Raw genomic sequence first — 13,135 nt, 5'->3', positions numbered from 1 at the left:
AAAAGAGACTGGCCATTACGCCAGTCATTGCAGCCTGGAGAAAAAAATGTTAACTATCCAGCACTTGTAGACAGCAATAAGATCTTATTACCTCCATTACACATCAAGTTGGGATTAATGAAAAACTTTGTTAAGGCAATGGACAAGAATAAAGCAGGTTTCAAGTACCTGATTAGCAAATTTCCAGCACTTAGTGCTGCAAAAATAAATGAAGGAGTCTTTGTTGGGCCACAGATTCGTAAACTTATTCATGATGATGAGTTTCTTTCTCTGTTGCGTGGAAAGGAAAAGGCTGCCTGGACAGCATTTGTATCAGTGACATCAAATTTTCTTGGAAACAATAAAACACCAGACTACAAGAAAGTGGTAGAAAAACTCATCCAGACTTACAGAAATCTGGGTTGCAACATGTCTCTAAAAATTCATTTTCTACATTCGCATCTGGATTTTTTCCCACCAAACTGTGGAGCAGTGAGTGATGAACACGGAGAGCGCTTCCATCAAGACATTGCAGCTATGGAAAGAAGATATCAAGGTAAATGGAGCCCATCAATGCTTGCTGACTATTGCTGGACAGTTGTAAGAGATAGCCCTTTCCTCGAATACAAGAGAAAAGCCAAGAGAAGCAAAACCGACACAAACTGAAGACAAAACTAGTGAGAATCCTAAGTATTAAAATGATTCAACTTAGCTTATGGCTATAATTTTTCTTGGTAATCCTATGCAATATATTATGCCATTTAGGCTTTGTTATGTAGTCAATATCACTTGCTTTATATTTGTGGAAAGACATCTATCTATATAATTATTGTGCATTATGTAGTCATTACGCCTATAGTAGAAAACTTTCCGTTTACAGAAAAACTAGAGCCAATTGACAAATTTCATTGTTATATTTGAACTCAGAATGTGAAATTCATTAAGAAATGGATCCTTTTGTTTCCAAAACTGGCAAAAAATAAAAATTTGTTGAACAGTGTTATCAAAGACTAAACCCACAACAGTAAAATCAGTCTGTATATGCAGTAAAGCATGCTTGTTACACTCACTGTGGAACCTAAGGGGTTATGCTCTGCATTGTGTAAAAATTATGTTTGATCCTTTCTTCTCTGCCTCTCCTCTTGTTGAAATGACCACCTGATACAGATTGAATTCGTAGTCCCATGCACATGCTCAGTTTGGTGTGTATTGCTAGAGAGTTTTTTTTTTTTCTTGGGAGAGTGCATGTGGTCAGTACAGGGCCAATCAGCACTGTCCAGACAGAGGTCAGGGGTCCTGCATCCTCCTAGAACAGAATGAAAACTCCTCCTACAAGCTTTAACCAGTGCTCTGCTGAAGTCACAAGACTGCTCTAACTGCCGATGAGAAAAGGTATCTAGCAGTTTATATTTACTAAAGTAATTGAATTTCCATGTTCTGTGTACTGTGGGAGACCGGATATAGTGAATGCAGGGTCCTGGGTTAAGTAACAGTTTTTGTAGCCGCTGACTTAATTTTCAGAAAACCGACTGAAGCTCCTCTTTAACCACTTCAAGTCTGGATACTTTCACCCTCTTCATGTCCAGGCCAATTTTCAGCTTTCATTGCTATCACACTTTGAATGACAATTGAGCAGTCATGCAACAATGTACCCATATGAAATTTTTGAGACAGATAAAACTTTATTTTGGTGGTATTTATTCACCACTGGGGTATTTATTTTTTTTGCTATATAAATGAAAAAGTCCAAACATTTTGAAAAAAAAGTTTTTCTTGTAACATTTTGCAAATAAATAATCTTTCTTCATAAATCTTGGCCAAAATGCATCTTTTTAGTGAAAAAGAAATAACCCAGATTAGTTTATAACCAAAAATTATAATTTTTCTAAAATGTTTTTTACATTTATATTTTATTTGTTATATTATTATTTATGGGTTTTTTTTAACATACTGTCACCCTAGCAGTACAGTGTCACCATAGTGACATTGTACTACTTGTGAGGGGTGAAGATTTTTTATTTTTTTACACTGATTGCTTTTACACCCATATAGGCTGTAAAAGCAATCATTTCTCCTCTCTTTGGCTGCATTCTTGCAGCCACTGAGAAATACTGTGAGAGCTGTGATTGGTCACAGCTTGTCACATGGTACAAGGCTGTTGTGAATAGCCTTGTACCATGTGACCTCTGTGATCATTCACAGATTTCACTAGTAGTAGGCAATGATGTCAGAAGTGACATCTTACTTACTACTGTTCGTGTGATCACTGATTAGCCAATCAGTGATCACATGTTCGGGACCTTACACAGAGGTCCCCGTACAGTGATCGATGTTCCGCTGTGTCTGAAAGACACAGCAGGCACCAGATCACGGTTCCACACGCTCCCAGGGAGCGCGCACAGGCAGGGAAGCGGGGAGGACATTTATAAACGGCCACCTGCTTCTGCACTGCTCCTACCTGGCTGTTTATATACATATATGGGCCGGAAGGGAAGTCAATGTAATTTAATTTAAAATGTTTTTGATTAACCTCTTCACGCCGGCCGAACATCTCCCAGCCGCACATTTGCGTTCTATTAATAAAGAACATATGTGCTGAGAGCGTGGGTCCTGTGCGCTTGCAGCCCACATGTCCGGTACTCACGGAAAGGTCCCGATCTCCTGTTTCGATCAGGACCTTTCCCGATCATTTGATCACCGTGACCCCGTGTCACGGCGGTCACATGACCCTAAACCCCGCCCCGCCTCCCGACTTCTGAAACTCTTAAAGGGCCGGTGTGAAGGGGTTAACATGAGGGGCGATCAAAGGGTCAACTGTGTGCTGGGAGTGTTTTACTAGGGGGCGTGTCAGTGTGCTTCACTGTGAGCACACTGCTTTGGATGGCTGTGCTGTGCACAGCCAACCAAAGCAGTGTGCCCGAGCTGACAAGGAGAACTGTTAGTAAACAAAACAGGCCTCCTCCCCCTCGGATATGCTCGGTAATCACCGGGCGCTGGCGAGTAATCATCGGCCGGGACCTGGTGATTGACAGCTGCGACTGTGAATAGCGGCACGGGTAGGAAGCACGTGCAAAATCACATATATATATACGTGATTTTGCGCACCCCTGCCACCATGTAGCAGTATATCTGCTGGAGGGCGGCGGGAAAGCGGTTAAAGGGATGAGCTGGCAACCCTGCGTATGGCAAGCAGATATTTTGACAGGTCTGCTGGAAACCTGCATGGCATCAGCGATCCACTGATTCCTGGTGCAATGCTTTACAGACAAAAAATAATAAATGCACATATTTTTTTTACTTGCAAAAAAATGTGCATTTATTATTTTTGTCTAAAAGGTGAATTTATCCTTTGAAGTGTACTATGCTAAAGTCTGGATGAAGTGCATTTTGGAGAAGGAAGGGTTAATGGGACCAGGGAGGGTGAATGAGGAGGAATGAGAGTGAGGCTGAGCCTGCACAAGTCACAGGGAATGCAGTATCTGTCAGAGGGGGAGCAGTGTGCACAGACTCAGACATATTGCTGAGCAGGACGGAGGAGAGCTGCTGAAAAAGTCATTGGATCCCCCGGAGAGAAGGTAGTGGTGTGGAATTTTCCCGCGTGACTTCAGAGGAAGGATCTCGAAGACTGCTTGTCTGTACTCCTGAGGTAAGGCGAACACAGTGAGTGGAGATAACAAGACCAATAGTAACACCCCTCCCTTCTCTTTAAAATGGCAACAAAGACACCTATAGAAATGTTTGGTAATGGCTATCTATGAAAGGACTCTGCAAGATAGCTGCAAGGGTTTGTTTTTTTTTATTCTTTTACATAACTTAGTTATTTTTCTTTTATTCCTTCCCATGCTTCTCACGGTGGCCATTTTTACTAAGGGCAAATGAATCCATTTCCCTTTACTTACTAGAACTCTCCCTGGAAGTCTGAGCCTGGAATATGTGACAGCACGTTCTCTAAAGGGGGAAGGCACTGGTGAAAAAGCAAAATGTTAGATTAAAACCACTTTCCTACCGTCCTATAGCAGATATACTGCTACAGGGCGCTTGCTCTGCGCAAAATCACGTGTATATATCTATGTGATTTTGCAGTTCCGGATAAGGGGCGTGCTGCCCTACCCATGCTGCCATTGGTTGCAGAGGATGTCAATCACCGGGTGTAGCGGCAAGATGTGTATCCCCATATAGATATGTCCCCCTGAAGCAACTGCGCATGTCACGGTTTTAGGCATAAGAAGCCGATCGCAGATCATAAACTGTAGCACAGAGCTGCCACAATTAACCCCTTTTATGCTGCACCGCTGATTACACACATATACGCCATGTATTTTATGTACACCGGAAATGATTCGGCCTGTATACCGTGCAGATCAGTGAGCAAATAAGTGTTAAAGGACTCATCCTGCCGATATTGTCTGTGTCCTGGCGACACGCCGATCTTTTGGCATGGAAGGGGTTACTTCACCAAAGGTACATGGTCGGATACAGTAGTTCTATAATCGATTCATCGAGCCTGAAACCATGACATGCGCAGTTGCTTCAGGTGGACATATCTACATAGGGAGACACATGTTGCTGGTACACCAGCACTCTGTGATCACCGCTAAAGCTGAGGGGAGAGATCTCTGTGTAAACAACACAGATCTCTCTCTTGTCAGCATGGACATGCTGCTTTGTATCTCTGCAAACCATGCACAGCATGTCTTCCTAGTAAAACACACACAGTGGAAGCACAAAACCACACAGTTAACCCTTTGATCACCCCAGATGTTAACCCCCTTCTTGCCCAGTGCCATTATGACAGTGTCAGTGCTTTTTATTAGCACTGATCACTGTATTCGTGTCACTGGGGATGTCAGTTCCCACCAAGTGTCAGAATGCCTCCCCCCCGCAGTCTTGCTCTAAGTCGCTGATCGCCTCCATTACTAGTATAAAAAAATAATAGAATACAAATTCCAGTATCTATACCGCCATTTGTGGACGCTATAACTTTCACGTAAAACAATTAATTTACACGTATTGGGATTTTCTTTCTAGCTAAGACATGTAGCAGAATACATTTTGGCCTAAATTTATGATGGAATTTAATTTTTTTATTGGCTATGCTATATAGCAAAAAGTCAAAAATACTGTTTGTTTTTTTCCCAAAATTTATGTTTTTTGTTGTTGTTTATAGCGCAAAAAATAAAAAACGCAGAGATTATCAAATACCACCAAAAGAAAGCTCTATTTGTGGGAAAAAAATGACATACATTTTTTTTTTTCGGGCAGCACAGTGGCTAAATGGTTAGCACTTCTGCCTGGCAGTACTAGGGTCATTGGTTCGAATCCCAGCCACGGCACCACCTGCCTGGAGTTTGCATGTTCTCCCCGTGCCTGCGTGGATTTCCTCCGGGTACTCCGGTTTCCTCCCACAATCCAAAAGACCTGCTGGTAGGTTAATTGGATCCTGTCTAAATTGGCCCTAATATGTGTATGCATGAATGTAAGTTAGGGACCTTAGATTGTATGTCCCTTGAGGGTTAGGGACTGATGTGAATGTACAATATGTATGTAAAGCGCGGCGTAAATTGACAGCACTATATAAGTACCTGAAATAAATAAATTTATGTACAGCATTGCATGACCATGCAATAGTCATTCAAAATGCGACAGCACTGAAAGCTGCAATATAGGACAGGTAAAATAGATTAGAGCAGAATAGAAAGGAACACAAGAGAATAGAAAAAAAACAGAATAGAATATAATTAATTAGAATAGAATAACATTGAAAAAATAGAATTGAATAAAACAGAGTAGAATAGAGTGAAAAAGAATACAATTAAACAGAATACATAACGAAATAGAATAAAACAGAATACAAAAGATTAGAATAGAATAAAACAGAAAGGAATAGAATAAAACCGAACAAATGCAGCCATCTTCTGAAATTCAAATGATTTTCAAATAGATTTGAAAAAAGCTGCCAAAATGAAATAACGAATCCATATATACGAAAAAATGTAGACAGAACTTTCTTTTGGTGGCATTTGATCACCACTGGGTTTTAATTATTTATTTGTTAAACATACAAAATGGACCAAAAATTTTGAAAAACAAAAAAACGTTTTTCTTAGTCTCTGTTTATAAAATTTTGTAAATAAGTAATTTTTCTCCACTGTGATTGGCCCTTTACCTCTTTCTGTGACTATATGTGTCTGAAGAACACAGCAATCACAGAGCCCTCCCGATGTACGCCCCGGGGGTGAGCAGGGGGGGTGTGGTTCTTGGAGGACGTCAATAGGCACTCTCCCAAGAACCAGCCAACCATGCTGTAGCTGTCTTTTGGCTATAGCCCAGTCAGAAAGTGGTTAGTCTGTTTTATTCTACTCTAATCTATTCTGTTTTATTCTATTCTATCCTATCCTATTCTGCTGTGTACATGAAGCCTATGAGAGGACAGGGAACTATGTTAAGCTTTGGATTTTGCTGTGGTGCATTGCATTTTTGAAGCTTGTGCATTGCATTTTTCCCCTGGATATGTGACTGGACAAAGAACCTCTCACATGTGCATTGCGTTTTCACTTTTATATTTTACTATTTCACTTTTATACTTTACTATTTCACTTTTATACTTTACTGCATTTAATGTAATGTTTTCATTTCAAATTCTAATTAATTTTTTAATTCAAATTTTCAGATTTGATTTAAAATGAATTTTCAAATTCAGATAATTTATTTTGTTACATTATTTTATTTCATTATTATTTATTTTGGACGGCAATTTCATCTGAATTTCAATTTGTAATGCAATGTGCAGCACATGTCTACTGACTGCTCCGCTGACATTTCTGGCTCCCAAGTCACCTTTATGCCATGCCCTACACATTCGTTCTTTTGTGAGCGGATTTCTATTTTTCAATAAATTGTCATTTATTTATTTTGTAATGCTACATTATGGGGCTGTGCTGTTTCTTTTGTTTTCTTCCAGTGGTTGGAAAGTGAACACCCTCTCTGGTTCTAGCTGCAGGTTTAGCACTCTGGACTATCCTAATTAATACTGTTGGTACATATCATTAGGATTGTCATTCACCGATCGTCATTTTCCACCCAAAAGAATTCTAAATTGTAAAAAAATTAAGGCTCCATTCACATCTGAGCGTTTTTTATTGCAGACACAATCGCTGCGATTCTGCCCGCAATCCCAATACACTGTGCAAAAATGAGAAATCGCATCACGCATGTTCAGATGCCATTCATTTTCAGTGGTGCCTAAAATGCAGTGCGATTCTGGCACAATTGACATGCAAAAAACTGTGCAAATCGTATTACTCCAACAGAAGCTCCTGCTTCTTTTTCAGCAACAAGATTTGCATGAGGCGGTTTGCAGTGCAATATTTTTTTTTTTTTTTTTTTTGAGCCAAAACCGCACTGCATTTTAGGTGCCATCGAAAATGTATGGCACCTGAACACGTGATGCGATTTGTCATTTTTGCACAGCATTTTCGGCACAATTCTGGCCGCGATCCCAAAACGCTGTGCAAAATGACAAAACTCCCAGATGTGAATGGAGCCAGGGCTGCTGTTAGAAATCATGGGGCACTGTACAGCCTACCTAACAGGGACCCTCACCCCCTGACAATAACAAAATTATATTTTCACTAAAAATACACGAAAATCATTATTAGTGGACACAAGCATAACATAACTTACAAAGTTCCTCCTAAATCTAAATGGTAAAACTGTACTGAGTTAATAAAATTGTGTGTGATTGAGATCTTGGGGATCATTCACTTGGGTCCTGTACAGCGTGAATCATTATTTTTTCTTTTTTTTTGTTGTTTTAATGGCTATTACTGTGTGCAGGCAGCCTATATTAGACTATAGGGATGCAGTAGCCGTATGAACACAGCCGCAGGTCCTAATTTGACAGGCATGCTGATGCAGGTGTATGGCCTCCAAACGCCCACACACTTATCAAATTAGGACCTGTGGCTGTTTTCATACAGCCACTGCATCCTCCTAGAGTAACAGGTCACACCAGCCACGCAAACACACTGTATGGGCCAGTGAACCCATATGAATGATCCCTTAATTTTTTAAATTATTCTTTAAATTTTTCAAAATAGTTTTGTTTTACAATTATTACTTTTTTACACTTTTTTTTAATTTATTATTTTTTTTTTTTACAGCACTCTTATATCAGGGGTCTAAACGGACTTCTGACATCTCACCTTTGAGACAGAGAAAGGACATCGATTTTTCAATTCCTTTCCCTGTAGCCTCAGCTGTACAGAATTTAAATGAACAGGAGACAGTGCAGAAGAGCTGAAGGCCGCTATTGAAGCATCCTGGTCTTCCATATCACCTCAGCAGTGTCACAGGCGGATAGCTTCCATTGCACGCCGCATTGAGGCAGTAATTGCTGCAAAAGGGGTCCAAACAAAGTACTGAGTACATACGCATGCTTATACTTTTCAGAGGTCCGATATGGTTCTATGTACAATCCTTGTTTTATTGATTGCATGTAATATTCTCATTTTCTGAGATTGTGGATTTGGGGTTTTCATGAGCTGTAAGCCATAATCATCACAATTATGACAAATCACGGCTTGAACTATCTTGCTTTGCATGTAATGAGTCTATCTCATATATTAGTTTCACCTTTTAAGTTGCATTACGGAAATAAATGAACTTTTGCACGATATTCTAATTTTTCAAATTTCACCTGTATGTCAGGTGGTCCTTTCAGTCGACTCCAGTCCAGACACCACTGACAGTCCCACTCCCAGTTTGCCTTGCTTCCACCCTGCATACCCACACATGAGGCTTCGGCTGCTCCACTTGGCTCCCTTGCACCATAATATCACACAACATGCTCAGGCACCGCAATTGCCAGACCCCTGCGCCACCTGAACACACTGTAGCAGGCTTGTCCTGATGATGAAACGCGTTGGGCGGAGCTAACTATGTCATTTCCGGATTCCAGTTTTCAGCTGTGGAACGCATTGGCATTCCGGTTCCTTGTATTTTAAAGTGCCCATTCATCTTATGTTTGTAAGTGTGTTTTCGGCATTTTAACTATTTAATAAAAGGTTTTATACTATGGAAGCTTCCATCTCTTTGACATACCTACTCATGGCCCATATGACGGAGGATAGATATGTCTAAGATCAAAGGGACGTGATCACAAAGAGTCCATCAAAGCAGTAGAGTGGAGAGCATCATTAAGCGTGGTGGACCCACTGGAAACGGGTCAAACATTGTGGTGGGTGCGGAGGAAAATGGGGAGCACGTGTGGGGGCACTGTTTGTTTTCATCACCTACAGTACATTTGAGCTCAAGAAAAGCTTTATTGGACTGATTTTGTGGATCACAGTTTTTAACTTTCCTGGTCCAAGCACTGTATTTAATTTGTTTAATTTTTATTGGTTTAGGGGGTTGGTGCATTACAGCATTGTGGATTTAGTTTTGGGGTTAAGTGCCAACTATTGAATTTGTATTGGAGCACTGTATTGTTTGTCTCACCTTCTGAGTATACAGATATTGTCACATTAACAGGGGGAGGTGCTTTTTAGTACTTGCCCTGCACATTTGCCATTTTTGGAATGCAGTTTTATTACTTTTGGTTAAGTGTCACCATTGATTTATGGTAGAGGGGGAAGGTGTTTTGTAGCACGGTATGGTGTCTCCTATGGGAGATAGGGGCTACATTGCATCCTAACACCAGCAGCACTTAGTGTATACATGAATGATTTATTAGCGGGGGAGGTGCACGATAGCACTCATCCGCACTTAAATATTTTGCAGATTTTTGCACAATTTACACATTAACCTTTGTAGTAAGAGCAGCGCAACATCTTTTATTTACACTGGTCCCACATATCTTTAGGGTGTGTTAGGTGTTAGCAGAAGCCCACTACCATTGCGCAGATTCACTCCACATATTCTTCACACTCCTACATACATACCCATAAGTGTAATATAGCACTGCACTATATTTTTTTGTTCCTTTTGATATTTTATTGATAATAGAAATAGAGCAGTGATATCTGTGACTGAATGTTTTATGGTCCCTGCAACCAGAAATAGATAAAAAATGGTTACAAAATATGTACTGAGTATTAAAAAACTGCTGTGTACAAAAAAAGCCACACAAAGGATTTTTACGATTGTTTATATATAAAAACATAAATCCACGGCATTCTGATAAACTATTGAATAAAAGTTTCAGATTGTGTAAAAGTATTGCTAGAAAACAGCATGAAAAGTTTCAAGTTATGTAACACATACTAAAACTTAAAAATCTGGCCTGTGCATAATAGCTACCTTTGCGTATGAAGAGTTTAATGTGTAAACCATGTACTGGTATTTAGGTGATAGCACAAAGAAATAGTGAGCTGGGGGGAAAGTTGCCAAGTCATTCTGACATGCAATATCCACTCATGCTTACTTTATTTCTGAAGCATATTTGGAATGGTTATCTTTCTGACTTATGATTGTCATGCTTTATTTGCTTTTTAACTACAATGTAGGTTTGTTTGAATTGATTGTAGGCGGGGTTTTTTAAATAAAAATGAGCAGGTTAATGCTTCATCCTCAGAAGAAGACGGATATTTTCACTAAAGGACATTGAAGGGCCAATTGAGAAGGTAAGATAGATCCTTTAAAAAAAAAATGCATATATTCATATAGTGCAGCATTAGTACATAGCATTTATGCACACTGTGGGGCTTACTATGTGATGTCTAATTTAATAGCCCAAACTAAAGTACACAGAAATAAACATAAATTAACACACAAAAATGATGCTGGAATTACTGAATTATCCTAATGGTTATCTTACTCAGAGTATGTTACTATTGATCAGAATGCAGAAATATGATCATACACAATGTTACATGATTATTTTTAACCCCTTTATGACTACCTACCAGGGGCACACTGACCATTTGGAAACTTGGGCACTGCCCGAGGGCCCGGGGTCAGTAGGGGGCCCCATGAGATGCCCCTGGTACATTTCATAGACTTTTTTGGGTGTGGTTTGAGTGTATTCAAGGACACAGGGGCCCCATGATTTCCTATTGCACAATGAGTTGTCAGTCCGCCCCTGCTGCCTACCATATGTGTGTTTATCACCACACTCTGCATATATGTGATGCTGGATGGACGATGTTTCTGTGCATATTTATTTATTTCAGGTACTTGTATAGCACCATCAATTTAAGCAGCGCTTTACATACATATTGTACATTGACATCAGTCCCTAATCCTCAAGGGGTGTACAATCTAAGGTCCCTAACTTACCTAAACATACTAGGGCCAATTTAGACAGGACAATTAACCTACCAGCATGTCTTTGGAGTGTGGGAGGAAGCCGAAACCCACGCCAAGCACAGGGAGAACATGAAAACTCCAGGCAGGTGGTGCTGTGGTTGGGATTCGAACCGACGACCCTAGTACTGCCAGGTGAAGTGCTGCCCATATTCACTGAGCACTCCCAGCACAGAGTTGTGCAAGACAGCTCTGGGTCCACGCTATTGATCGGTAGCCAGCGGGACCTGATCATGTGACCACTGTGACAACCAGTTACAGGGGTCACAAGATCGGCCAATCTCCAATCAGTGTTCAGGATTCTAGGTAAAATTTTATAAAGGCTATAGATGTTAACAGAGATCCATTACACCATGAATAAGTAATTCATGCAGAAAAGTCAAATCAAAATGAGAACACGCAGGCACAAAAGTATATTATGATTAGTTCATAATTTTTTGAAAGGTTTAATAGGTAACTGGTTTACCAACCGAGCATAACCACTTCCCGATCGCTTTAGGATTATGATTATGAACAGCAAAGTGGTGGCACTTACTTCTGCAATGCTATTTATAAGTACTGCAGAATTCATCTTCAGATGGCCAGTGTATCTGTCTTTGATGCGAGTTATCAGGGGAACAACCAAGCTTAATCCAAGCCATTCACATAGTATACACAGCCAATCCAAGCAGCATGAGGACCACCTGCACCGTTTCCAAAATCGCAGCTGCAGGGAAGGATAGCCCTGGATAGCGGAAGATTTCCCCTATCCTTGTGAGTAAGCCAGCAATGGTGAAACATGGCAAGAAAGGTTGGGTTTGGGGGAGACATTGTATGCAGTCTTTTTTGACAGTTAACTACAGGACCAATTCTGACATTTCTTTCCTACATGTAAAAATCCAATTTTTTTTGCTAGAAAATTACCGTATTTTTCGCTCCATAAGACACTTTTTTTCCCCCCCCCAAAAAGGGGGGAAAATGTCAGTGCGTCATATGGAGCGGCCAGTCCAGTATTTCCACTGCCGCCGTGTCAGAATACCGGGCCGGCCGCTCAGCTCTTCTGTGCAGCAGGACCTTACCTGTTCCTCGGTCCAGCGCTTCACAGTCTTCCCGTGCCAGCTTCATTAGTGTGGGCTCTCGGCTGTGACAGCCGGGTGCCCAGTTCGCATGTGCGAGAAGCGCTGCACTTTGTGAATTGTACGGCATCTTCTGGGACACATGACAGGTCTCAGAAGATGCCGGACCAATCACAAAGCGCAGCGCTTCTTGTGCATGCGCACTGGGTACCCGGCTGTCAGCCAGATGCCCACACTAATGGGAGGACAACTCCGCGGAAGTGGGAGCAGGTACCTGTTAAATTCAGGTACCAGCTCCCCCTCCTTCCCCAAAGGTCAGCAGTCTTAGTCATCCCCTGTACTGTCTGCAGTCTCTGGTCATCCCCTGTACTGTCTGCAGTCTCTGGTCATCCCCTGTACTGTCTGCAGTCTCTGGTCATCCCCTGTACTGTCTGCAGTCTCTGGTCATCCCCTGTACTGTCTGCAGTCTCTGGTCATCCCCTGTACTGTCTGCAGTCTCTGGTCATCCCCTGTACTGTCTGCAGTCTCTGGTCATCCCCTGTACTGTCTGCAGTCTCTGGTCATCCCCTGTACTGTCTGCAGTCTCTGGTCATCTCCTGTACTGTGCCCGCAGTCTCTGGTCATCTCCTGTACTGTGCCCGCAGTCTCTGGTCATCTCCTGTACTATGCCCGCAGTCTCTGGTCATCTCCTGTACTATGCCCGCAGTCTCTGGTCATCTCCTGTACTATGCCCGCAGTCTCTGGTCATCTCCTGTACTATGCCCGCAGTCTCTGGTCATCTCCTGTACTATGCCCGC

The 13,135-nt window shown here is 41.4% G+C and overlaps 1 protein-coding gene across 8 annotated transcripts in view; it reads left to right on the top strand.

Moving 5' to 3' along the window:
• The first annotated feature begins 3,427 nt into the window (after positions 1-3,427).
• The window catches only part of CMBL (carboxymethylenebutenolidase homolog), a 40,347-nt gene continuing 30,639 nt past the window's right edge, over positions 3,428-13,135 (top strand). The window contains exons 1-4 of one of the 8 annotated variants that reach the window (XM_089672523.1): positions 3,429-3,625; positions 8,142-8,396; positions 8,939-9,006; positions 10,506-10,601. The gene's annotated coding sequence lies outside the window, so the exon portion shown is untranslated. Of the gene's footprint in view, positions 3,626-8,141; positions 8,433-8,489; positions 9,007-9,052; positions 9,218-10,505; positions 10,602-13,135 lie in introns of those variants that run through there. The other 7 variants (XM_089672522.1, XM_089672524.1, XM_089672521.1 and 4 more) reach the window with 7 other exon arrangements.

The sequence above is a fragment of the Staurois parvus genome, unplaced genomic scaffold (assembly GCF_062004578.1).
Source record: "Staurois parvus isolate SC_StPar_1 unplaced genomic scaffold, SC_StPar_1.0 ptg000130l, whole genome shotgun sequence".
Lineage (NCBI taxonomy): Eukaryota > Metazoa > Chordata > Amphibia > Anura > Ranidae > Staurois > Staurois parvus.
Note: the sequence above shows the minus strand (reverse complement) of the source record. Positions and strands in the feature narration are given on the sequence as shown.